The sequence below is a fragment of the Coffea arabica genome, chromosome 8e (genome assembly GCF_036785885.1).
Source record: "Coffea arabica cultivar ET-39 chromosome 8e, Coffea Arabica ET-39 HiFi, whole genome shotgun sequence".
Lineage (NCBI taxonomy): Eukaryota > Viridiplantae > Streptophyta > Magnoliopsida > Gentianales > Rubiaceae > Coffea > Coffea arabica.
The window spans coordinates 37,728,073-37,735,766 of NC_092324.1; the positions used below are offsets into that span (position 1 = coordinate 37,728,073).

General features: G+C 35.1%; 1 non-coding gene across 1 annotated transcript; it reads right to left on the reverse strand.

Moving 5' to 3' along the window:
- Positions 1-3,225: 3,225 nt before the first annotated feature.
- Positions 3,226-3,332, reverse strand: LOC113705154 (small nucleolar RNA R71). The gene has a single exon (XR_003451801.1). It is a non-coding gene; the product is annotated as a small nucleolar RNA R71 (small nucleolar RNA).
- Positions 3,333-7,694: the final 4,362 nt, after the last annotated feature.

Consider the following 7,694-nt stretch of genomic DNA (forward strand, 5'->3'; position numbering starts at 1 on the left):
GTTTCCCTGACATAAACCATCTAATTACGCCAGTTGCTACTGAGATAGAGATAATCAAATAATTACGGATTCAATTATCCCTATTTAGCAAAATAGCCTATACGAACAATTAATTATTGCGCACTAATCAATCATACACAAGAGTTATAACAATTAAAAACAGGAAACATATAAATACCAATAAATGAAAGAAACAATTAAAAACGGTTTAGATCTCACAGTAATTGCCGAACTAAATCGTCAGTTGCCCCCTTGACTAGAATAAGGGATTTAGTTCTCCATAATTAGAGAACAAGCCATGTGAACAAAGTTGAAAAGAGCCGTCGATTCCTTTTTTCCAAAATCGGTCAATCAGGGAGAAGAAAAACAAAAAGGTTTGTCGCTTTATTCCGTGTTTTCCTAATCAAAGCAAACGAAAGAAATTGACCCTTGTTCAATTCGGTCAACCAAGGAAAGAAAAGGAACAATTGATTTTGATTGCTTTCAATTGTCTTCCAAAGCCGAACGTACAGAGAGATTGCTCTCTTTCAATTTCCGGTCAAACCAAAATAGAAAAGGCAATTCCCAAAAGTCCACAATGGCTGCCCCCGCTTGCCTTTCTCTTAAATGTTATCAAACTAACTAAAGCGTAAGTCAAAGCCCCCCAAAACTTCCTGGAAGTCTAATTCCTCTTTTCCGTTGGTAGCCGCCGAAAATGAAGGAAGTGATTTCCTTCTTATCAGCTGGCCCCACCCGAGAGGAAAACAAAACGGTTCCCCCCAATTATCCTTTTTCTCCTCTCCAAAAATCGGTGTTCAAATACCAAAACTCTCTAAATAAAAGAAAACCTATTACAATTTAATTTCTTCAGCCTTTTAAGCGGACCCCACTTGATAAGTGAATATTTAACGTGCATTTTGTACAAGTTTGGCATGAACTTTTGGTATGTTTTGAGAAGATTAAAGTCATATTTGAACTCTTTTGGTGATAATTGCTTAAATATTGTTTAAGTGTTCAAAACATGATAAATGAATGGATTAATGCGTTAATTTTGTGAAATTGTGAAGGATATTGATGTATGAAATTCATGCACGAGATGAAGGAAATGTAAGGATCGTCCAGAGGATAAAGTACAAAAGAAACTAGGAGCAAAAATGAAGAATAAGGAAAAGAAGTAAAAAAATGGAAAATGACCAGCACGGATCCGAACTCGAATCCGTGTGAGTAAAGGATGATTCGAGCCCTCGTCTGTACTTTTGGAGCAGTGTATCCGAGGACAAACGATCCGAGCTTGGATCCATCAGAGAAAGTCCTCGACTCGATAAGATCCGAGCTCAGATCGTTCTGCACCCCTCGGATCCGAGGCTCGGATCTGTTTCTCTCTTCTGCAAGTGGCACGGCCGTTTTTTCTCACTTTTCACAAAACTTTCCAGCTATCTTGAGTGATTGAATTCGGTGGCACATGCTTCTGCAACAAAAGGGAAGACAAAATGAGTTATTGACAAGTCAAAACAACATTTCTTTTGACTTTCTTTACAAAATCTGAGTTGTTGGAATCATGAAGAAGAAAAATGTGTCTTTCTACCACCTTTTATGCAGAAATACAGGGGAGAAGCCAGAATAACCTTACGTAGCTAGTTTTCCTTCTTATAACTAGTTTCTCTCTAGCTAGAAGTTCTTTGACAAGCATTTGGAGTTTTCATTTGTAATCATCTTGTACAAGAATATAGCAAAAATTGGAGGGTTTCACCATCAATTGGCTAAACTTTCTTTTATCTTTCTTGTACTTATACTTTATGATATTTTGCATTAATAAACTTGTGAGTTTGATTTTTATTTCATTCATGAGTAGCTAATTTTCTTTATCTAGGGAGTAGATGAAACTTATGGCTAAATAATATGGATTGAATGTGATTTACACTTGTTATATCTTGTATTAACTTGTCTATTTGTGCAGTTGTAATTACTTGTTGTTGTTTGATCACCAATAGCATGTTCATAGTTGTTATTAGTCAATGAGAATTGATAGTAATAATGGAAAAAACATAAGTAGAGCTTGAGTTGTATGTTCATGAAAATAGATGTACACTTAAATGGATTTTCCAGCATTTCATGAAGGAAAACAGAGTAGAACTAGTATTTCACCATGAAAATAGGGAAAACTATATTGCTCTAGGCCATTAAATCATGAGAATGAGATTTGGTAATATTGGAAATGAAATCCTGGTTAAACAAGAAAAATAATAAGAGGTAAATCTATTCATTTGTATTGTTTATGCCATGAGTGGAATCTACATCCCTGGATTCAATCTTTAGTGAAATTTTTCCATTTGCATTTAACATTGATTAAACCAGATTTGTAGACAATAGCATTATAATTTTCTTGCTTAAATTTATTGTAAGTCTAAATAATAGAGAAAAATAAGGGCCTAGAACTTGTTTAATTTGCTTCTCGTGGGATTGACCCGATACATACCCTATATTACGATTTCGGCCTGTATACTTGCAGTCAACGGGTATAAAATCGGATTTAAACTTGCATTGATATAAAAATTCCGTCAAGTTTTTGGCGCCGTTGCCGGGGAGCGGCAATATTAGGGCCTAATCATCTCTATTAATTTAGATATTTTCATTGTTTTTATTCAAGTTGTTTATAGTTGATTTTAATAATTAAAACTGTAAAATTTCTCTTATTTTTATTTGTAGTGTATGCACCGATCAAATCGAGAAATTGCACTTTTCGATCCTGAAATTGAGAGGACATTATGGAGACAAAGGAGGAATACACCACATCAAGAGGAACAAGAGGTTTGGCAGCCGATAGAGGAAATCTTGATAGAATTACCATTTGAGGAAGAAATGGCGGAAAATAAACTAAATAAGCGAATTCTACGATATTTTTTTTTACCGGGAACACAAGGTTCTCAAACTAGTATTGTAAGACCAACGGTAAATGCCAATAATTTTGAAATTAAACCATCACTGATTCAAATGGTACAACAATCTCAATATGGATGTAATACTACCGAAGATCCAAATTCTCACTTGTCAATATTTCTTGAAATCTGTGATACAATTAAGTTTAATGGTGTTAGTGATGATGCAATTAAACTTCGATTGTTTCCATTTTTATTAAGGGACAAGGCTAAGGTTTGGCTACAATCTCATCCTCCTAACACTTTTACAACTGGGACTGAATTAACTAAGGCTTTTCTTAATAAATTCTTTTCACCTGGAAAAACTGCTAAATTCAGAATGGATATAACTAGTTTCTTTCAACAGGAAGGAGAGACATTGTATGAAATTTGGGAGCGTTATCGGGAATTGCAACAAAGATGTCCTCATCATGGTCTACCAGATTGGCTAGTAGTCCAAACATTTTACAATGATCTCACATATCTAACAAAGATGCATGTAGATGCGGCAGTGGGAGGAGCTTTGATGGAAAAGATGGCTGAGGAAGCTCAACAATTGATTGAAGAAATGGCTGCTAACAACTACCAATGGGCCAACGAATGAGGTAATACAAGGAGAACCGCAAGTATGCTCGAAATAGATACCTTGAATATGTTAAGTGCAAAAATGGATAATGTGGTTAAGATGCTTAATAGGCACGTTGGTTCTAACGCTAATGAAGGAATAATTGTTGCATGTTGTACTACTGGTGGTAGAGATCATGATGATTCTATGTGTTCTAGCAGCGAATAGGTTCAATATCTTAACAATTACAACCGTCCACCTCAAAACATTCCATACTCCAATACCTATAATCCAGGATGGCGTAATCACCTGAAATTTGGATGGAAGGATCAAGAGAACCAACAAAGACCAGTTAATCCACCGAATTTTCAATCGAAGCAACCACTTCCGGAGTCCAAACCAACTTGAAAATTGGCAATTGAAAAGCTGGCAAATGTATCAAATGATAAAATTGAAAAGTTAGCCAGTGTCACTATTCAACGGTTTGAAAGAATTGAAGGAAAGATGGACCAACTCACCAATATGTACAGAAATGTCGAGGTTCAATTAGGGCAAATAGCTAATGCGATTAATAATCGTAACCAAGGGGATTTACCTAGCAAGACTGAAGTGAATCCAAGGGAGCATGTGAAGGCCATAACCCTCCGTAGTAGTAAGGAAGTAGGTAAGCCGCCTGTAGTTGAATGTGAAAGAGAATGTGAAAGAAGAGAGAACAAGCAGTTGAGTGAGTTAGGAGAGAATAGTAAGAAAATTAAAGGGAAAGAAAATGAACCACAAATGGGAGATACAACACCAATTCCTCCACCGATGCTATTTCCTCAAAGATTGAAGCATTCGCGAAATGACAAAGAATTTGAGAAGTTTGTCAATATTGTCAAACAATTACATATTAACATTCCTTTTGTTGATGCTATTTTGCAGATTCCTTCATACGCAAAATTTTTCAAGAAGATAATGACTAAGAAAAGGAAGTTAGTAGATAGCGAAACAATTGCATTAACGGAAGAATGTAGTGTCATCATACAAAACAAATTGCCACCAAAGTTGAAAGATCCAGGGAGTTTCACAGTTCCTTGCACTATTGGTAATGTAGAATTCTCTAAAGCACTTTGTGACATTGGTGCAATTGTGTCATTGATCCCTTTAACTGTGGTTAGGCAATTGGGGTTGAAAGAGTTAAAGCGTATTAACATTTCGTTGCAATTGGCTGACAGGTCTATTAGACATCCAATGGACATATTGGAGAATGTGCTCATTAAAATGCAGAAATTTATTATTCCTGTTGATTTTGTTGTTTTAGACATGGAGGAAGACATAAATGTACCTATTATACTTGGTAGACCATTTCTGCCCACTGCAGGTACAATAATAGATGTTAAACGAGATAAGTTCAAATTTCAAATAGGTGAAGAGGAAGTGGAGTTTGATTTGAATAAAGTGGAGAAGTATCCCTCTTTTACTGACCATGTTTATTCTGTTGACATATGTGATGAATTGGCATTAGAGATGAGTCAAGTTAATCTTGATGATGATTCTCTTGAACTTTGTCTTAATGGTGTAGGCTTAAAAGAGGAACAAGTTGAAGAAATGACTGAATTTTTGCAGGCACAGGTTCCTTACAAAAGGAGAAATGCGTATGAGGAGTTAGGACTGAGCAAAGGATTACCGTCACCATCATATGAGCAAACTCCACGGCTTGAGCTTAAGCCGCTGCCCAAACACCTCAAATATGCATTTTTTGGAGAAAAAGAGACATTGCCAATAATTGTCAATGCAGCACTAGATGAGGAACAACCAGACAAGCTCTTACGTGTTTTGAGGAAGCATTTAAAGGCTATAAGATGGACAATTTCTGATATCAAAGGAATTAGTCCAACTATTTGTATGCACAGGATTTTATTGGAAGAAAACTCTAAACCGATGGTTGAAACTCAAAGAAGATTAAATCCAAACACGAAAGAAGTGGTAAGAGTAGAAATCCTTAAATGGCTGGATGCAGGTATAATTTTTCTAATTTTTGATAATGTTTGAATTTCTCCTATTCATATAGTGCCAAAGAAAAGGGGGATAACCATAGTACGTGGTAACAATGATGAAATGATTCCATCTACAGTTGTACTTGGGTGGCGAGTCTGTATTGATTATAGAAAACTGAATGCAGCTATTAGAAAGGATCATTTCCCTCTTCCTTTTTCTTGATCAAATGGTAGAAAGATTGGCTGGTTATGAATTTTATTGTTTCTTGAATGATTTTTTAGGATACAATCAAATAGTCATTGCACAGGAAGATCAAGAGAAAATCACATTCACTTGTCCTTACGGCACCTTTGCATTTCGAAAAATACCTTTTAGACTGTGCAATGCACCAGCCACCTTCCAACGATGCATGATGGCAATTTTCTCCGATTTTAATGAAAAAATTATGGAAATCTTCATGGATGATTTTTCTGTATTTGGATCTACTTATGATCATTGTCTTAACAATTTAGATCTAATTTTGTAGAGATGTGAAGAAACAAATCTTGTACTCAATTGAAAAAAATGTCACTTCATGATTTGTGAGGGTATTGTGTTAGACCACAAAATTTCTTCAGAAGGTATTGAGATAGATCAAGCCAAGATAGAGGTTATTGAGAGAATGCCTCCACCTATCAATGTTAAAGGCATTTGAAACTTTCTTGGACACGTGGAATTTTATCGACGATTTATTAAGGATTTCTTCAAGATTGCTAAACCTTTATGTGAATTACTAGCAAAAGATGTTCCTTTTCACTTTAATGATGAGTGCTTATTTGCTTTTAATAGGTTGAAGAAGGAACTTGTCTCCGCACCCATAATAGCATAACCGGATTGGAGCTTATCATTCGAATTGATGTGTGATGCAAGTGATTTTGCAGTTGGAACTGTTTTTGGGTAAAAACATGATAAGCGATTTTATGTCATTTATTATCCAAGTAAAATGTTAAATGAAACCCAAGTTAACTATGCAATAACAGAGAAGGAGTTGCTAGCAGTGATATTTGTATTGGATAAGTTTAGATCGTATTTAGTAGGATATAAAGTTATCATTTATACCGACCATGCAGCACTCAAATATTTGTTAAATAAGAAAGATGCAAAACCTCGACTAATTCGATGGATTTTATTATTGTAGGAATTTGATTTGGAGATAAAAGATAAAAAATGATCCGAGAACTTAGTTGCTGATCATTTTTCTAGACTGGAAAACATGCCTTAAGAAGACCATTTATCCATTAAAGAAGAATTTTCAGATGAGTTTTTAATGGCAATTCATAAGTCACTATGGTATGCTGATCTAGTTAACTTTGTAATTAGTGGAGTGATACCAAGTGATTTGAATTCTCATCAAAGGAAAAAGTTCTTAAATGATGCTAAACATTACTTTTGGGAGGAACTATTCTTTTACAAACATTGTGCAGATGGAATAATTAGAAGATGTGTTTAGGAAAAAGAAGTACATAGTATTTTAATGCATTGTCATACTCTTGAAACAGGAGGTCATTTTAGTACAACTAAAATCATAGCAAAGATATGGCAATCTGGATTTTATTGGCCTACTATGTACCGAGATGCTGGAAATTGGGTTAAAAGTTGTGATCAATGCCAAAGAACCGGTAATATCTCAAGAAAGAATGAAATGCCTTTGACTACATATTTGGAAGTTGAGTTATTTGACGTTTGGGGCATTGATTTTATGGGACCATTTTCTAACTCATATAATAATAAGTACATCCTTTTAGCAGTTGATTATATCTCTAAATGGGTAGAGGCCATTCCTTCACAAACTAATGATGCTAAAGTTGTGTTTAAATTTCTTAAACGGAACATATTTTGTAGGTTTGGAATCCCAAAGGCAATAATAAGTGATGAAAGTAAGCATTTTTGTAATAAAATTATTGACACTTTATTGCTTAAATATGGTTGTAGGCATAAAAAGTCACTCCCCTATCATACTCAAGCCAATGGTCAAGCGGAGTTGGCCAACCGGGAAATTAAAATCATTTTGGAGAAAACGGTCAACCGATCGAGAAAGGATTGGACAAACAAGCTTGAAGATGCTTTGTGGGCGTATAGAACGGCATTTGAAATGCCGTTGGGAATGTCTCCATATAAACTGTTTATGGGAAAGCGTGTCATTTACCTGTAGAAATAGAACATAAAGCTTATTGGGCCATTAAAGCTATTAATTTTGATTTTAAATCTGCAGGTAAAAA